The following is a 19,947-nucleotide window of genomic DNA, read 5'->3' as shown; positions in this document are numbered from 1 at the left end:
TTTTGATCCATGTTCCTCCTTTTGTGCTTACTGTCTTTATATTTATACATTTGTATATAAAATCATGCTGTTATAGGCATTTGTATCCTGCCTCTTTTTTGACTTATTATAATGTAAGCATTTTATAGGGCATTAAAATTCCTCATAAGCAATGTTTTTAATAGCTGCATAAATGTTCTATTGTAAGACTATCCCATAATTTACCTAACTGTTTCTACATTCTTGGACATTTAGGCTCCTTCTTTTTATTTTTTTTTTCTTTTAAGCTAAAACACTGAAATTTTAAAGATGGTTTTTAAGAGAAAGCAAGAAGTTTACTTCGTCCACAAATGAAGTACTCAAGGAAACAGACAGTGATGATGTGTTAGTGTAATGGATTCACTGCTAGCCTCAGGTTCAATCAGAATAGGCATTTATCTTTCCTTCAAGCAATAATTCATTTTAATTCAGACTTTCCATTCCTAGCTGCTTCCTCACAAACGTGTTTTCCATCTCACACAATTGCAATGACTCCACCATAAAGCTCACTTTTTTGACAGGTGGCATTTAATTTGTCTGTAGGTCAAAAGCCCTACTATCTCTTGTTGCCACACTGAACAGAGGCAGGAAGCCTCACTTACAATCCTCCTCATGTGAAACCCTCCTCCTTTGTGAGAATATTTACCTCTTCTTCAAGCTCAATCCCTGGCCAGTCTCTCTGATGCAGAAGTGCCTTCCCTGGGCTTCCAAGGTCCTCCAGAGTTAACTTTTTTACCTATGTCCTGAGCTCTCTTAAAATTATCTGTCTTCCTGGGCACCAGAGCTCCTCACCATAAGAAAGGATTCTGCCCCACCATAAGAAAGACACTATTTCTTTAGAACAGGACTCTTTCCTTTACACTAGAAATTCATGCTAGAAACATAAATGTTCTACCTGTGTCACCATATGAAAAGCTTAAACATTGGGATAATTGAAGTAGCCACAGCAAGAAGCAAAGCCTTTGGGAGGTGATTAATAATGCAACATGTGGTCATAAAGACTCCACATACAAAAGAGAATATTTATAAGCACGTTGAATATAAAATGCAAGGCTCCAGCAAAGTGAATTCAGCATTTCACTTGACTTTCCTTGAACCTCGTAGTTTACCAGAGTCTAAACATCTATAGATCTATCATGAATGCAATCTAAATTAAAAATATAACGGGCTGGGGATGTGGCTCAAGCGGTAGCGTGCTTGCCTGGCATGCGTGCGGCCCGGGTTCGATCCTCAGCACCACATACAAAACAAAGATGTTGTATCCGCCGATAACTAAAAAATAAATATTAAAATTCTCTCTCTCTCTCTCTCTCTCTCTCTCTCCTCTCTCTCTCTTTAAAAAAAAATTTAAAAAAAAAAAAAAAAATATAACACCTTGTTAGGGTCAAATAGGGACATCACAAGACAAAGAGAATAAAATTTATGAAAAGATGAAATAGGAAAGTCTGAAGAGCAGAGAAGAGCAAATACTTCAGTGTCCACTTTTATTAATATTAAAACTGGTGCTTGGGGTACAGCAGCCTGATCCCGACCAGATCACCTTACCCTTCAAAAGACCAGCACACTCTATGGAATTGGATACTACCCAAAGTAACCAATAGTGAGACCAATCAGCATTTATCCCTATAGCACAGAAAACAAAACTGGATTGAATAAAGTATCCAAATTACACAAAATGGTATTTTTTTTAAATCTTATCCTTTTATCCCTAAATAATGGCTAAGTACAGTGCACATTGTTTTTCATTCAGATGAAATAATATGAAAAGTCCTTGCTATGTTGCCTGGAATGGAGATGCTACAGATGTCAACTGGCTGTTTCTTCTATACAGAAGCAATGAGTGGACTTAATAAAATGATAACAAAACTCCTTTTCATGCATTGCCCTTAATGGATCATCTAAACTCTACTTTTTTTTTATCATGAATGGGAACATTTTTAAATGATAAGATTCAATTACTTTTATTTTTTAAGCTTTTGAAAGAGTATGTTATAAAATCTGGGGATAGTTGATGAAAATATCCATTAATATATGATGAAAGCTCCCCCCACCACTTTGGAACACATGGAGCTGAACCTTCCATGCTTCTTATCAACCAAAATCCAGAATTCATACAAACAAAAGTAGTTGGACACTTCTTGGCTTTAAAGCAATTCCTTGTTATAAAACCTGTTCCAATAAGCAAACTTTTAAAAGTCCAAATTACTGTTTGAAAAGCAATATGTTCTTTAAACACTAAAGACAAATCCAGATTAGAATTATCTAGAATTCTTGGGGCTAAATTGATTGGAATTCAGAAGTTTCAGATCTTAGAAAACCAATGTAGTACATACATGCCCAGACATGTCTAGAGAGCCACACCTCAACCAAATACATTAATATTTCTTCAGGGAAACTTAAGGGACCTCATATAGATATGAATGAAGTCCATAATTAGATTCATCACAGCTCAGTGTAGGTTTTGCCACCTAATTGATTTGTGACAAACAACAGTAGCAACAACAAAAAAATGGTACCTGCCGGTGTTAGGATTTCAGGATTATGGATAAGGGATTGCAAAATTACTTTTGATTTTAGTGTGCACTGTCAGGTATACTAGTCTACTGTGTAAATTAAAGGAGAATGAAAAATTTAAGAAATTAATAGAGACACTTTATGCTCATTTCATATAGGAAAAAATACCACTGGAAATAGAAAAAGCTTTTATGAAAATCACAAGATAAAAGAGCTAGTGACAAATGACTGATAAATACGTGCAGTAAAGCAGGTTTTAATTAGCTTGATTTAGCCTTTCCACAATGTACACATATTTGAAAACATCACATTGTTCACCATAAACATGTACAATCTTGTGAATTAGAATTTTCTAAATAAGAAATGTTTATAAAGTTGTGAACAATTAAAACTCTGTAGCTTGCTGTGAGAATGTAAAATAGTGCAGCTGCTATGGAAGACAGTACATAGGTTCCTTTAAAAATTAAAAGTAGAACTACCATATGATCCAACAATCCCACTTTTGATTATGTAGCCAGAATAATTAAAAAAAAATGAAAGTGGGATCTGGAAAAGATATTTGCATACCCGTGTTCATAGCAGCACCATTCATAATAACAAAGAGATATAAGGCAAGCAATGTCCATCAAGTGATGATAAAAAAAAAAAAACATGGTATTTACTTTCAAAAGAATATTATCCAGCTTGAAAAGGAAGAAAATCTTGCCACGTGCTGCAACAGGAATGAACCTTCAGGACATTGTGCCATGTGAAATAAATCAGTGATAGGAAAGCAACTCCCACGTATGATTGCACTTCTAACGTGGCTCAACTCATAGAAATAGAATCTAGAATGGAATGTCAGGGGCTGAGTTTAATGGGCAGAGGTAAATAGGGTATGGAGTTTAATGGGCATAGAGTTTCCATCTTGTAAGATGAAAATATTCTCAAGACCCATGATAGAACAAAACGAACAGTCAACATTAGCAATTTACAAATAGTTAAAATAGTATATTCTATGTTTCTACCACAATTAAGAATTTTTTTTTTGTTTTACAAAAAGACAGTGAAACTGAAGTATACATCCCTTAAACCAAAAATTAATTTAAAAAGCTTCTAGTGATGATTCAGCCTGTAAAAGCACCATCTTGGTATGATACTTAAAAATCTATCCTAATCGGCCTTTGCTACTATCAACCAAAACCTTCTGGAGATGAGTCCAAAGACTTATTTTAAAGACAAAGAAGAGCACTTGGAAATGGAACACACACTATGGTCAAAACCCACAGGAGCCAGTTCTAGAAATTGACAAGGACACAAATATATTTCACTTCGTTTTTGTTGTTGTTGTTGTTGTTGTTGTACTAAGAATTGAACCCAGGTGTACTTAACCACTAAGTTACATTGTTTGTTTGTTTTGAGACAGATTCTCACTAAATTGCTTAAAGCCGTGCCAAGTTGCCAAGTCTAGCCTCCAACTTGTGATCCTCTTGCCTCATTCAGACACCAGAGTTGCTGGGATTACAGGCATGTACTACCAGGCCCAGCTTCACCTCATTCTTCAGGCTTATAAATATATAGAAAACACATTATTTTAAAAAGGGATAAGTGATCACATATTCCCAGTTATTACTATTTTTATATAATCTGCATCTTATTAGAATTATAATTAAAAATAGACTCTTAGCACCCAAATAGTAATTTATTATAGCCTGATGATCTTGGGTCTTACTGGCTTTAATGCACTTTGCTGATATAAGGCTTTTTGATCAATTTGACCTTAGTCTTTACCTCTTTCCATCTCATTCTACCCACAAAAAACTAACATTTTTCTCTATACACAAATTCTAGGTTTTTGTTATTATTAATAATAAATGTTAATATTATTAATAAGATATATTAATAAGAAATATTGAGGACAAAAACACATACTTTACCTTTTATTAGGGAGGGCTTAACATAAAGCTGGAGTCAAACAAAGAGCTACGGTTTGGGGCAGACATTCCTCTCCACTGAAATGACCAATGTTAAATAACTAAATATAACAAATCACACTAGTAACATTTTAAGACTAGTTAATCATCAGAGCACATATATCTTACAACCAAAAAAAAAAAAAAAAGTCTTGAAACGTATATCAATTTAAATTTTGGGTATATGTTTTTATTGGGGGGCAGTATGGGAGGTAGAGAAACATAGATTGAAAGTAGATTATCAGTGACTAGTTTTAATTTGACAATTATTGGTTTTACTTAGCCCTCAAAGAAATTGAAACCTAGCTGTAGAAATAATGTAGACAATGAAATAATAATTGACAGAAAGTGCTGACAGGGACATTAAGAGACTCTAGGATTCAGATGAGGGAGAGAGCTTTCTGACCGAACTGAAACAGGGCAATATATTAAAAAAAAAAAAAAAAAAAATCCACCTTCATGCATCCTTGGCTACTACAAAAAAGTTCTCAGTTGTTCAATGAACATCCCCCCACCAAAAAATGTAGAGCCTTTACAACCAACACTAGGTCATTAGAATAGACTATGAACTCTCTGGTCCCTTAAATTTTAATGAACCTGAGCCCTTTAAAGGTGGCACTGAGAGCAACTTTAGCTGTGAAACAATTAAAATGTTAATGGGGTTTCTACTGTAAATAGATTTATGAAAGAAGGAGAATGCTGACTGAGCTGTTTTCTGGCCCACACTTGTTACTGTCAGTTGAATTCAAGCAAGATTTGCTTCACAGGAAGATGTAAGGGATGCATCCGTATGATGGAATGGCTGGTTGCCTGTGGTGCTTCCTACATCAGAATTCATTTCAGTATTACATATACATGCCTAAAGCCCAACACAAATGCTATTCTGTTATCACATAATTGGCTAATGTGCATTGCTGTGTCTTGCATTTCTACTTCTTTTATTTTACATTTGGCATTCCAGTACATTTAAAGGAAACCCATGTTAATTTTTGTTCATCCCAATACACAGAGAGTTCAAAAGTTCAAAAGATAAGAAGTGGTTCTCAGCATGAGTAAACTGTGAAATGCGTTGGAAAATAAATTTTTGATGTCAAGATACATTCCCCGTTTATTCATGCTGAGAATTGTTTTCTTATCTTTTGGACTTTGAAAGCTGGGATAGACAAAATTTGTTTAAATTCCGTAATAAATAAAGATGCAATACAATTTGACTATTATTTTATTATGATATTCTTTCGCCCAGCTCTTATTGAGGCCTGACTGACAAATAAAATCATATAAATCGAAAGTGCACAATGTGATGATTTGATACATATGTATTCTGAAATAATTACCACAATCCATTTACTTAACGAATCTATCACCTTACCTATTACCTTTTCTCTGTGTGTGATAAGACCATTTAAGATCTATTAGCAAATTTCAAGTATGCAATAAAGCATCACTAACTATGGGCACCATGCTGTAAATTAGATCCTCATATATTTTTTTTTATTAACTAAACCCTTCAAAGTATTAGAAAAAAAAAATCTGCAGGTTCTGCCACTGAATACTAGTGCTTTGAGTTCCAGAAGGAAAAACTATTCAAAATTAGGTTGATTCTCCCCTGGTCAGCATCTACTACACCAAACTGTGAAAATAGTTTTCTTAATAATTCAGAGAAAGTACAGCTCAAGTCTCCTGGGGAGAGTCTCTTCTTTCAAGAGTAAAATCCACTAAAGCTCAGAATTACTGCCAATTCCTAATTAACCACATCAATGAGGAGGAACATTAAACACCACTGAAAACTGTCCTCTGAGGAGTGACAAAACATTTTCCAGATCACAAGTTGACAAGCCACATAATTTATACACAAGGAACCAAATTTACACAAAGTCTGCTAGAAGCATCTTTATTAATTCCAAACATGTCCTCATCATTGTCACATAGTTATTCAATTAGATTTAAGAAAATGGAGACATCCAGGTAACTATGTCAAATAAAAAAAAAATGTCAGTTTAGGTTGCTGAGACAGACAGATAGACAATGACTCCTGTGTGAGGGACCTGTGATAGAAGAGACATTTTGCTGGACCTTAGAGATTGGCCTGGAAGAGGAAGAGTTCATTCATCAAGTTCACCGAGAACAAAGGCCCCAGGGCACCCAAATGTGGCATATGTTTGGGGATCCTGGAATGCCCTGTTATGTGCATGAGGACACCACTCACCTAGAGTGGACGCTATCCCCAGAAGTTTCTGCTCTGCCTCCAACACCTTGTCCTGCCAGCTCTGCTGTCTTCCTGCCATGAATGCTCTTCTAATCCCAATCCCACCTCAGCTTCCAGAGCTGCCACAAAGCTTCTCATGAGTCTGGCTTCACCTTGCTTCTCAATACAGGAATGCTTTGGTCCTACTCCTTTATGATTCCAGACTATCCTACAACAAGGAACACTACAGTTGACTATGGGGGAGAGACTCAATTTTACCCATCTTTGTAATATTTGCAGGTGCAAGGAAAATGCCTTGGTGACTGTGAATTGATGCTGATTCGTGCCCCATTGGTGATTAATTCTGCTGGATTAGTCCTGAAAGAAGTTCATTCTCTTGGCACTTTTGGCCATGGAATAATGAGCTGAAAATGACGGCAGATACCAATTAAATGTTTAGTCAGGGCTGGGGATGTGGATCAAGCGGTAACGCGCTCACCTGGCATGCACAGGGCGCTGGGTTCAATCCTCAGTACCACATAAAATAAAGATGCTGTGTCCACCGAAAACTGAAAAATAAATATTAAAAAATTCTCCCTCCCCCCCCTCTCTCTTTTAAAAAAAGTCAGGGTAGAAGGTACATGAGGCTCCTCTGTCAGAGTTTTCACATCTCCATGGCCATGACCAACAGTGATGGCTCTGAGAGTTACATTCTCAATGAAAACAATATTCTTCCATTGGGTATGATTAGGGAACCTCAGGAGTGTCACTGTTCACTTTCCAAGATCCTACTTCATGTAACTTCCCTGGGGCCTTCTGTTGCACTTACCTCTCCTCCTTAGGCTCTTTTTCATCTGTCCTCCTCTTGTATATTCAGATTTCTAGATTTCTTTTCTGGTGATCTTTTTCACTTACTTATCTCCTATAACATCAGCATCAAGATAGAGCTCTGGCCCAGACCACTCTCCTGAGACTCAAACACTTAGAGGGAGCTTCTCTAGAAAGTCTTCAACTGAAATTCCACAAAAACATAAATGAATACCCACATGGTCCCTACCAAATTCATCCTCACATTCCTCCTTTCTCTGTTTCCAATTTTCTCCATTTTCTTGAGGCTACCCTCAACTCTTTCTCTCACTGCCTCACCCCCCCACGCACACATTAACTTCTCTTATTATTAATCTTGAAGATCTCTCCCTTCCTTTCATCACCAGCACTATTTCCTTTGTTTGTAAGACTCACACTACTTCTCCCTAGACTACTGATAGAACCTCCAAATAGGACCTTCTGTCCCTCTGGTTTCATTCCTCCACGACTCATTCTGTATTTAAAAACATAAATACGATTAGGTTACTCCTCTGCTTTTAGTCAGTATCCTCCTAGCTCACCATTTATTATAACGTCCAAAGTCTTGATATTCAAAAGACCCTTCCTGAGCTGTCCCACCTAAGCTGCCCTAATCTCATTTTTTTGCAGTAGTTCCATACAGATTCTTCCCTGCAGATAGACTGTTAAGCAAATGAGTTATGATTTTCATAAAGGGGATATCTTGCCTTCTTGCTCTTCTCACCACCCAGAAACTACCACCATCACCACTCATTTAATCTCCACAAAAGAGTCAACCTCAGAAAAATAAGCTCTGGAAAAACCTACCCAGAAGTCCTGTATTTTCTTCCTTCCAGCTGGGTTGGAATATTGTGTAGGGAGGCTTTGGTCTATTTGTTTGCTCCCTCTAGGTCTATGAGTTGCTTAAGGAAAGGGAATTGCCTTATTCCTCTCTGAATCCTCATTGCCTAACAAAGTACTCGACACTGAATAAATGTTTGTTGAATGATGTAACAAGAAAAGAAATCAGCCACATATTAAGCAACTGGGTTAGAGATTTGATTTCAATGTCAAAGGAGAAAAAAACAAATACTAGGGATTTGAAAACAACCCCTTGGGTAAGCTCACTAAACCTGTGTTCATCTAGTCCCAATGTGTTTCTACCTGCTAAAAAGAATTGGGAAGGTGGAGCGCCGAATTGAACAAAAGGGAGCAAAACTAGATTTAACCTCAGAAAAAAAACACACTGATAGAAATGGGAAGGAAAATGCTAGGGACATTAGGTGATATTTCTTTAAGGTCTCCTGCATTTCTTACAAAAATAATTGACATCAAACTGGGGACAGAGCTCAGTGGTAGAGCACTTGCCTAGCATGCATCAGGCCCTGGGTTTCATCCCAGCACTGGAGGTAAGAAAAGCATTAAGAGTTTGCTTATTTTATGAATGGATATTTATATAGCAAACAGCCTAGGAAGGTAGAGAAAGGATCTCTTGCTAGGGATAAGGACAGTGTTTTTTCCTAAGCATAATAATATAATTATCTAAGAACAGATGTTATGCAGTTTTGCTAGTCGGCTTCTTGTGAGATTAGAGGTTTTCTTACATTCCAGGTTTCTCATCTATGACTGTGTGCACAGGATCCATTTGAGTCACTCCTCACTGCTCCTAGGAAACCTAGGTGGGATAGAGGTGCAAAGTAAGCCAAAGCAAACATGGCATGCATGCCACCTGCTGTGAACTAAAGGATGAATAAAGTCATCTGACTCAGGAATCTCATGTCTTCCTTGAGCAGCTATGAGCTGTGGCAGACTAACTTGTTCCCATACAATGGAGCAAAATCTTAGACTCTTCACAGGGTGACAGGACTAAAGACAGAAAAAAAAAAAAAAAAAAAGAAGAGGTGATCAATCAATGTTTATAAAATTGAATAATGCCAGAAAATAAGACTCTGATACTAAATAGTAGTTAGAGAAAAGACTTTACCGTCAGTATAGGTTCATAACCTAACTCTTCCACTTATTAGCTATATGACCCCTCTCTGAGCTTTATACCCTCATAAGCAGTTTCTCCAGAAAACCTTACCTTCCCTAGATTTCAAAGTCTTCATCATAAAATAGAAATACTAACATTACATTCTGTTATAGTTGTTGTGAGAATTAAATGAACCAAAATATGCAAAAGGCTTAAATTGTTCTTGGCATATAAAGACTGATATTTAAGAAGTGCATTCTGATGCTTGAACTTCATTCCATAATCAGTTTTGAAGAAAGGAAATAACATTACTAGGTATTTACCAATTTACTTTAGAAACCAATCTTGACAAAAATTAAATGGTATATACACATATATGTTTATAGGCATATGTGTGTGTATTTCAACCATTAAAAATAATGAAATCTGGCCTTTGCAACAATATGAATGGAACTGGAAATAATTATGTTAAGCCAAATAAGCCAGGCACAGAAGGGCAGATACCACATGATGTCACTCATATGAGGAATCTAAAAGGGTTCATTTCAAGAAGTTGAGATTAGAATGGTGGTAGTAATTAGAGGATATGGATACTGAAGGAAGGGATAGGGAAGAAGTATGGCAAAAGGTTGATTAATGTGTACTAAGTTACAGGAGCAAGAAGTTCTTTTCTACAGCATAGTAAAGTGATTATAGATAATGATAATATTCTGTATGTTTTTTCTAAAAAGTGAAAAAAGGAATTTGAACATTTTCAACATAAAAAATGCTGTAAGTTTGAGCCCATAGATAGGATTACCCTAATGTATACATGTATCAAAATATCACATTATATCAGATGTACATATTTATGTTTATGTACCAGTTAAAAATTAAAACTTAAAACATTTAAAAATTATTATATGGTACATATAATAAAAATAAAGAGAACTGAGAGGATATGAAAGAGAGGATCCACCAAGAGATAGCTGTAATAGAATAGGAGTAAAAACATCATAACAGGGCTTTATGTGTCAACAACAGAAATTAAATATAATTCAAGAAATATTTTATTGCTGGTACTTACAGGATTTAGCAAATGACAGAAATATAAATATTAACTTATATTTATACAATTGCTATATAAAAGGCCTCTTTATATACCTGAGGCTTATAATATGAGTAAACTCAGAGAAAAGTAACAGATGTAAGACGGTAAACATAATAAAGGGAAAATAGGCAAAGTGCCTAAAAAGATGTAGGAAACAATGATGACTATAGAGGGCTATGATATTCTGAGTCTGAAACCCTGTAAGTTTATAGTTGTGATAGCTTTCCATTGCTATGACAAAATACCTGAGGAAAAAAAATGACTTAAGAGAGGCAAGATTTACTTTGACTCATGGCTTCAGAGGTTTTAGTCCACAGTTATTTGGCCCCATTGCTGTGAGCTTGAGGTAAAGAAAACCATCATTGTAGGGATATAGTGTGGTGAAGCTAAGCTGCTCACCTTTTGGCTGTCAAGAAGTGGGAGTGGTGGGTCAGGAGACAAAATGAATTTTTCAAATTCATGCCCCCCAGTGAACTACTTCCTCCAACTAGGCCCCATTTTCTGAAGTTTCCACCACCTCCCAATAGCGCCCCCATCTGGCACTATTCAACACATGAACATGCAGAGGACATTCTAGATCCAAACTGTAACATTCCTTCTCTGGCCTCCAAAGGCTCATTCCCATCTCAAAAACAAACAAACAAACAAACAAAAACCATTCAGTCCATCTCTAAAAGGTCCATATAGTCTTAACAGTTCCAGCATTGCTCAAAAGTCCCAGCTAGAAAAACTTCAAACCCTGAAGCTCCATGCCTAGCATCCAGGTGCATGGTGGCATGATGTGAGCTTCAAAAGGCTTGGCAGGCCCAACCCGGTAGCCTTACTGGCTGTAGTTAGTTCACATGGCCTTCCCCATGGGCTCGCTCTGCTTGCTGCCTGCAGCTTCTCTCAGCAGATGTTCCACATTCCTGGCACTGCTAACTTCCACAAATCTCCATTGTCCCTTCAGATTCACATATTACTCTCACTGGCTACCCGCAGGAATTCTGACTCTGCCATACAAGCTTGGATTCTCAGGCCTTCTTTGGAAATCTTAATGGAAGCCTCCATGACCCTTCTAACGCCTGCATTCTGCATGCCTGCAAAACCAGCATCATGTGAATGATGCCAAGATCTGCTGCCAGCAATCTTCTGAGTTCACACAAGAATCATACATTAAACTCTGTTTACAACATTCTAGGGATTCTCCAGTCTGAACCTCCAAGCCTTCTGAAACTTCTCCCACAAACCAATTCCAAACGTTTCTGAACCACATGAATAGGCATACTCCCAGCAACAATCCTACCTCTTGGTACCGATTTTCTGTTAGTCAGCTTTCTGTTGCTGTGACAAAATACATGAGAAAGGTAATTTAAAGGAGTTAAGATTTATTTTAGCCCATAGTTTCAGAGGTTTCAATCCACACCTACTTGGTCTCATCACTGTGGACTTGAAATAAGGCAGAACATCACAGCAGGGGGAGGGGTGCAGTGAAGCAAAGCTGCTCACCTCATAGTTACCACAAAGAAGGGGGAGGGGGCTAGTAATATAATAAATTCTTCAAAGGCATGCCCCAGTGAACTATTTCCTCCAATCAGGATCCACTTCCTCAATTTTCTATTACCTCCAAATAGCACCATCAGCTGGGACCAAGCCTTCAACATGTAAATCTTCAGGGGACATTCCAAATCCAAACCATAACACCAGTTGAAAATGCCAAGTCTGTGCTCCAAAGAAGTTGAGCTACGTGCACATCTGGGTCCCATCAGAACAGAAAATATGATGAAATCGTATGTGGTGTGGGGGGGGGGGGAGATGAACAGGGTAGCATGTAAAGAATAGGGAAAGAAACAGAGATAGAAAGTAGAATGTAGTGGCCAGTGGAAGAGAGCTACAACTAATACTAACTGTCCCCAGGAAAAGCATAAGTAAAGATGTGGGAGAGTGGAAAACAGGAATAGCTGGTAATGTCATGTGCTACAAAAAAAAAAAAAAAAAAAAAAAAAAAAACAATAATGGGGCAAGTTCTGAAAAGATAATCTCAGAGGCAGCCAGGCTGCAATGGGTTAATTTATCAATTATCAGAAAGCAGGTAGAAAGGAGAGTAAACAGTAGAAAGGAAAGAGTTGGAAATAAAAGAAAATAGATGACTTGGAGAAATTATTCCAAAGATGGAATCTGGAACAACTAGGGAAAGGATTACCTTGAAACAAGAATAGGAAATTTATTCCCATGAGACAAAAAAGAAAGAAGTAAAGATACAGGAAAAAATACTGAAATGGAGGACAGGGACATTGAGAAAATGCCTATAATGTCAATTTATCAATACAGTATGAATTGCTGAAACTACAAATCAAAGGTTTGGGTCTAACTAGGAGAAAAGGAGAAAGAACACCTATGACTACATATAAGTAAATAGACCCAACAAAGTAAAAAGATCAGAGAGTCTGATAGTTCAAGAGTGTACAACAGAGTGGTCAAGAGTCAAGGGACCCCCAGAGTATGGTGATTAGGGACAAGGTCCTAGAGTTAGTCAGGTTAGGTCCAAAACTCATCCTGCTGCTTCTCAGATATGAAACTTCAGGCAAATTCTCTATGCCTCATCTGAAGATAATATGATGATATTATCCACTTTGTGTGATTGTCATTTGGATCAAAGATTCTAATAAAATACAAATTGCTAATAATAGAGTTTCTCTCAGAGTGCACACAGCTTTGTTTTTTGAATTCATTATATGTTCATTAATGTGGTTGACCCACAAGAAAGAAACAAATTTTTGAAATAATTTACACTAATGAATAAATGACAGACCACAAATCATGCTTTAAAGTGGACTGTTACTAGTCCCAGACATCTCTAGTTTGCTCATGCTATGGTCTGAATATTTGTTCCCTTTTAAAATAACCTCAAGGTGGCGGTTATCACCCTTTGGAAGGTGATTAGATCCTCAGGGTAGAACTCTCTTGAAAGAGAGTAGTGCTCTTTTAAAATAGATCCAAGGGAACTCATTTGACTCTTTGATCCTAGGAGGACATAGCTGGATTTAAAAACCATTAAACAGGCCCTGTCAAACACCAACCAACTAGACCTATCAATGCCTTGGATTATGGCTTTCAGTTCCAGAACTGTGAGAAATAAATATTTATTCTTTATAAGCTATTCAATTTATAATATTTTTGTTACAGTATTTTGAACAAACTAAGATAGGTCAATTTCAGGCTTTGTCATAAGTAAAAAAAAAAAAAAAAAAATTCCTGCATAGTATGTGGGACAAGAGACAACTTTCAACTTCCTTTTACCACCAAGATTATTATCATAGCTTCTTGACAAATTCTATTTCTAAATCCATGGATTCTTTGTAAAATCTAAATCTCTGCCACTCCCATTCCGACCCCTGAGTTTCTACATCAGCTATAGAAAGCTGAAATAAAACATACTTCTATACATGAGTGTTGAACAATATCACATTTAGCACACTTCAAATTTGTATGTCAAAACTGCCTATGTTGGGGTGGGGTTGTGGCTCAGTGACAGAGTGCTTGACAAACATGTGTGAGGCCCTGGGTTTGATTCTCAGCACCACATATAAATAAAAAAAATAAAGTTCCATTGACAACTAAAAAAACTATTAAAAAAAAAACAAACCTGCCTATATTGGATATCCTCATTAGGGATGGATGTGAGGAGTCCTGCACAACTTAGAAGACTGCTGAGCCACAAAGTACCACACCTTCTTAAAATTCCCTCCACATATCAGAGAAATCCATGTATCCCAAGTTCCAGGAGATTAAGCCACTGGTTCTGCCTTTATTCATTTCTGTCTGGCATGATAGCTCCAACCCCTCCATGTTTACTACTTCTCATCATGTTACTATGCAAGTATTTACAAGAGTATATTACAAAGGATAAATTTTAATAGAATGCATTACAGCTAGTCATTTTCCTTGATGTCTCAAAGATCTGGGTAGAGTTTATTTCCTCCTACTTAATCCTTCACAAAACATTTACAGAGCACCATTAACATAAGTAAACTCTTCAATATCCCTTTATCAAAATGCCATCACCAGTTACAACTCTGGATTTCATAATGCACTTGCCAAGGATACCTTTCCCCACCCTACACATCCCATTTAAGCCTAGTTCATCATTTTAGTACTTAAGTGTCTACAAGCATGAAGGAGTCTCCATGAGGCAAGAGAACTTACACCCATTGTAGGATAACCATCTTTTCCAAACTAGCATCAAAAGCCAATATAACCCTATAGCTACTTCAACCATCAAAAAAGACCCCAAAGGCTTCAGTTCCATTCCCATTGAAAATGCTTGCTTTAAGAAGTTCTTAAAAATGGCCTGGGGGGCTGGGGATTTAGCTCAGTTGGTAGCTTCTTGACAAATTATAAGTCCATGGATTCTTTGTAAGACCTAAATCTCTGCCACTCCCATTCTGACCCCTGAATTTCTACATTAGCTATAGAAAGTTTCTATATACTTCTATACATTCATGCCTTGCATGCATAAGGCCCTAGGTTCAATCCCCAGCACAACCAAAAGAAAAAAGGAAAAAAAAAAAAAACTAGGCTGGGGTTGGATGTTCTAAAATAGGGCATATGTTAAGAACCCCAGCTCTGGACTCAGACTGCCTGGATTCAGATATTCTGAATTTTTGGAGTCTGAACTTAAACTTACTATGTCTCTTCTTCATCATAAAATGGAAATAATAATGCCTATCTCTAGGGCTATTTCCAAGATTAAATGAAATAGTACATTAAAAGTATCTAGAAATTTGTCCAGCATCTAAGAAAAAATTCAAATAGATTAGGTCTGGGATTTCAAAAGCCTGCTTACATAGTGGGTACTTAAGCACTCTTTAGAGAATACTGATTTTATGAATCTGCCTAAACTTAAGTTATGCAAGGTTTCCTAAATACAACAAGATCATTGCACAAATCAATTATCATTAGAACTGGAAAATCCATATGCCATACATCTCTTTGTTTCATTAATAAAATATCTTTTGAAAATTAGTTTACTAAAAAAGTAAATAAATAAATAAAATAAAAAGTGTTTACTTTCTGAGGACTACACCATGAATTAAATACATTATGTTTAAACTGACCGCTAGTTAGCTGAACATTCATTTCCTAATTTCCCTTGTCTCTCTAGCTCCCCAAATCTGCACAAGTACAAGATCAGCTACATAAAACTCTTACCTGTGTTAATGACCTATAAATGCCAGTCAGTAAGATGATGCATTCTCATTAGTGGTCTTCACCTCATTAGAAGCCTGCTTTCACTGATAATGGACCTCAGAGGTCAATAAAAAAAAAAAATCTGGGAAAGAACTCTCTTTAATTTAACAGATGGACAGGTATTTGGAAGCCAAGAGCTGTACATGGTTGCATTCCACATGCCTACGAAAATTGCAAAGACATCTGCAGAAACCTAGCACTAAATCCCAACATGGTTCCTACTGAAGAAGCCACCATTAACTCTAATACAAGAGAGGACAAAACATAAATTTGATTGGATTTCCCCATTTAGTTTTCTGAAAGTACTAAGAGTCATCAGAGTGATCTCAATAGCTTCCTGGAAAACACATCTCTATTAAACAATCAAAAATTTATATTGTTTTTAATATCTGATTTCATCTCATCTGATAAATAAATGAACTGCAGGAGCAGCCTCCTTAAAAAAAAAAAAGTGCAAAGTCATCCCCCCAGCCTTTTCAACCAAAGAACCACTATTGAAACACGAGTTACAATAGTTAAGTAATGTTAAAAAAAAAAAAAAAAAGTGGTTTATTTCTGTTGTTCCTCAAAGCCTCCATTCCTTTCTCCAAAGGGATTATTCAGTCTCAATGTGCCTGGGTGATTCTGTGACTACCTAATAAGGCAAACTGGGATCACTTAAATAAGGGCACTTGTGAAGGTAAGAGCAGGGCTACTGGGCAAGCTTGCTAAAAAGCAATTTCTACGATATGAAGGCTTATGCATGCACAAGTTATCCAAAGTGAGATGTTCTCAGAGATAAACTGAAAAGTCTAAAGCAACCTCTTCAAAATAAACAAGGCAAATCTTATCAATTCAAGAGAAATCACATTCACAAGAACTCCTTGCATTTCTGCCAAATATGTATTTACAAACTATGCAGGAAAGAACTTGTGTGATACCACTGATATCCTGGCCAAGTCTCAAGATTTATAGTTAGTGACATTTGCAGTAACCAGGTAGCAAATTGAATCTCACAGGAAAGGGATGAAATATGGAAATGTAAAGTGAGTCCAAAAATAGTATTTTCCTTACCCGAAAAAGTGAAGCCTGGGAAATGTATGGATGGCTTTGTGTACTTATCTAAATCCCCTTTTCTATCATAAAATATTCACATTTCAGAAAAGCAAAATGAAGCAAAGAAGTAGCAAAGTAGAAAAAAATATTCAAATGTTCAAAATACTGTCTGTTCATAACTGCTCCAGAGCAGAAAATGAAAAGCAGAATTTGATCTGGCTTTTCTTTCAGACCTTTCAATGATGATCCCGCTGACGCCACCGAATTTCGTAAAAACTTATCCAGACAGTCAAGGAGACCTTACAATTTGCAAAGACTTGCCACAAGCATGTAGCTACACTTCACACAATGATCAAGACTTAATATTTCCTATCCTTCACCTTTGCTGACCTGTCAAAAAAAAAAAACATGTCCCATCCTCAGATGATGCTTTCCAGTCATGTTCGGAACTCTTCAATTCTCTACTAAAAGGAGCAAGCATCCAAGCAGCTTCGCAAGTAGCTCATTCAGTGGTTGACACACTCATCTCTCACTTAGCCTCTCTCAAACCTGTGGAATAATCCATTCCTTGGACTTAATGATACCTCTTTTAAAAAATGTACAGGAGCTCATTGGTTTTTGTAAAGACAATGTCGAGAAACTCGCAATTCGATAGGATTTCATTTAAAATCCTTTTAGAAAGTGGCATCTGTAATAGCTAATTACTCCTAAACAGGAAATTAACTGAAACACACACACACACACACACACACACCAATCACACACACACACACACACACACATCAAGCACACGTGCACAACACTCAAACTGGAGGGGTGGGGGGAATCGGTCAGGCGCTTAGAAAGTATGAGTTAGGTAAAAGGCACACGGCCCTGGGTCGTGGTTTCTGCTCCAGAGCTGACGCTCCCAGAGGACACGCTGGTGACAGCGTTCCCGCGGCGCTCCGCCAGGGACAACCCAAAGATCCCTCTTGGTGCCTGCCAGCGTATCATCCCTCCTTCCCTTCTCGGAGCGAAGGGCTCCGCCCGCGGTGACCGCAGCAGGTCAGGGTGGGGCGGGGGCGCACGGGCGCCGGCTCTCTCCACTCGTTCGGGAGCACGCGGGCGCCACTTACATGCCTGGCTGGAGCTGTGGGGCGCTTCCTGGCGGCCAGCTGGCGGCCACCCAAGCGCAGAAGCACCAGAGCCACAGTCGCGAGGTCATCTCAGCGAGGCCAAGCCGCTCCGGCCACCGCCCGAACTGCGCGCTGCGCGCCGCTCAGAATCCGCCGAGTCCGAACCCGGCGCAGAAGTTGGGCTCGCCGGGCAGAAGTTGGAGTGCAGGGCTTGCGGGCCGGCGAGGTGCGTCTCCCTGAGGAGGGCGCGGCAGCGGCTCGGCCCCACCGGGCGTCACAGGCGGTTGGGAGCCCAGGAGGAGCGGCCAGAGGAGCCCCCGAGGCGCGGTGGCCAGCCAGCTGCACGGTCCTGCTCCGCCGGGAGCGACTGGAGCACAGCGAGCCCAGCGGCCCCGCAGCCCCCGCAGCCTGGGTGCCATGGAAACGCGCTCGCCGCCCTCCAGCCCCGGCCCCTCCGGAGCGCTTAAAGAGACAGCCCTGCTGCCACCGCGGGCTCGACGCGTTGTTGGGCGTCCCCCACCCCCTAGCGCCCTCCTCACCCCCTCCTCTCCAAGCCAGCGCTGCGGGGACTAGAAGCGGCGGGGGCTGGGCAGTGGGGGCAGTGGAAGAAGCAGCTGGGACGCAAAATCAGGGGTTTCGCTGAATACTCAGCCTGACTCTACTCCCAACCTCTTCCGATCCACCCTCTAAGCACACACACCCCAAAGCCCGCTAAAGACGCTAAGCTGCTCCGGTTTTCAGCCTCACACACCAACCTGCTCAGAACCAACCAGCTGTGCATCTGCTACAGGCAGAGACCAAAAGAAGGCTGACTTTTGATTCACTCTCCTTCAGCTCACTCCCTACCTCGAGTCTGGGGAGTGGGTCCGAACACCAGACAGGGGGAGGTGTGTTTGAAGTGAAAACCAAATGGTAGTTGATTGAGTCAAATCTCTTGCCAAATCGACAGTTGCAGGACACATCTTCAGCTCATCCAGAAATCCTAGTTACTCAAAATGAGATAATCTCCCTTCATTTTATTTGGCCACCGTCTCACCCAATTTAGGCACCAGAGTTATAGGAAGGAGCCAACCGTTCTATAAAACTACTCCATCCTTCCCTGCAAACCAACTCCCTTTTCCCTAAAAATATACGGAGAAGCCGTCAGTTGCGAGCCCCCACGGCCCTTCCAGAAGGGAACAGCGTCTGCTCTGAACGGGAATCTTGGGTTGCGGTGCTGGCTAGCGCTGCCCGGGACGCACAGCCAAGAGTAGCGCGGTCGCCAGCAGCTCCGGCCTGAGGCAGTGCCTGTGCTCGGCGCCAGCTGCTGTCTGGAAGGCCGCAAACCTCTGGAGTCTGTTTCGTGAAAATAAAAATCTATGGTGCATTGTGCCCTCCAACAAGGACAGCCCAAGCTCTGGAGCCAACGTCTGCAGTTTAACCCTGCAGAAAATGGAACCGTCTGCAGTGAAACAACTTTTTTCCTTTATTACTAAACTTACCAAAAGTGTCTATCCAAGGACTCATTCATAATCAGACACTAAAAGCAATACACCTGATTTCCACAGTCCTAGGACCCCTAAAATGATTTTTCTCAGAAGGTGTTTTTGGACTCCCTCTTGCCCTTCATAGTTGAATTAACCATCTGGCTTTTAATTTCAGTCTTCTAAGCCTTTGTTCCCTTTTTTTTCTCTTTCTGTGACTAAAGAAGCAATTGGGCATTTACAGGAGGGACGGAGGAGCACACTTTTGGGGGGTTTCTGAAAAGGAATAAAAAGATGAGAGTGGGAGAGAACCACACTCCTGAATTTTTTAGCATTCTGTGACTTTGCTCTCCTTGTTTATTTAAGTTTGAAATTCATGCTAACTTGCAATGTTTTCTATTCCTCTTAGACTTGTCTGTATAATTTTAACTTTTTAAAATCAAGTTTACAGTGAAAAATTCTGTAAAAACACAACTAGATGATATCTTTATCTTTTGGCAAGTATCTTGAACACAGAATTTTAGAGCTGTTTACACAATAGAAATCATT

The 19,947-nt window shown here is 38.9% G+C and overlaps 1 protein-coding gene across 5 annotated transcripts in view; it reads right to left on the bottom strand.

Annotated features, from left to right (window-relative positions):
* Positions 1-19,147, bottom strand: part of LOC124078218 (multiple epidermal growth factor-like domains protein 6) — a 623,764-nt gene extending 604,617 nt beyond the window's left edge. For 3 of the 5 annotated variants that reach the window (XM_058572251.1, XM_058572260.1, XM_058572261.1), the window contains exon 1: positions 17,936-18,309. The gene's annotated coding sequence lies outside the window, so the exon portion shown is untranslated. Of the gene's footprint in view, positions 1-17,935; positions 18,311-18,781 lie in introns of those variants that run through there. The other 2 variants (XM_058572254.1, XM_058572255.1) reach the window with 2 other exon arrangements.
* Between the last annotated feature and the right edge of the window lie 800 nt (positions 19,148-19,947).

This window comes from Marmota monax, unplaced genomic scaffold (assembly GCF_021218885.2).
Source record: "Marmota monax isolate L192 unplaced genomic scaffold, Marmota_monax_Labrador192_F-V1.1 WCK01_AAM20220418_F8-fsc00110, whole genome shotgun sequence".
Taxonomy (NCBI): domain Eukaryota; kingdom Metazoa; phylum Chordata; class Mammalia; order Rodentia; family Sciuridae; genus Marmota; species Marmota monax.
Note: the sequence above shows the minus strand (reverse complement) of the source record. Positions and strands in the feature narration are given on the sequence as shown.